Here is a 465-nt window from a genome sequence, read left to right on the forward strand (position 1 = left end):
CGTTGCGATCCAAGATGTTTAGTCGACTGAACCCTAGGGTTAGTCGCCAAGAAAAGAGCGAGGGCTCTCATTTTTCTGCGTTGGGGAAGGATCATTCTTGATTTAATTATCCATCTTGAAAAAGAACATAACAAATGCCAAGTTTGGTTATTTTTGCTAAGAATGGGGCAACATCCAGCTAAATACATTACTGGTTGTAACAAAAATAAAGAAGAAGATACTAAATGAATTTCTTTTTGTTAATATAAAAACACGAAAACAAAAAAACAAAAAATAAAAATAAAAATAAAAATGTCTCAAACCGGTCTGTATGATGTGGAATAGGAAAATTTCCCAAAGTTTAAAAGTCCTCAAATCTCTTAACCCTAATAAAACGAAAATATATCAAAAAAATAAAAATAAAAATCCGAACCCTAACTCATCTCTCTCTCTCTCCCCCAAACCGCTGCGCTCTCTCTCTCTCTC

The sequence above is a fragment of the Fragaria vesca genome, linkage group LG4 (genome assembly GCF_000184155.1).
Source record: "Fragaria vesca subsp. vesca linkage group LG4, FraVesHawaii_1.0, whole genome shotgun sequence".
NCBI lineage: Eukaryota > Viridiplantae > Streptophyta > Magnoliopsida > Rosales > Rosaceae > Fragaria > Fragaria vesca.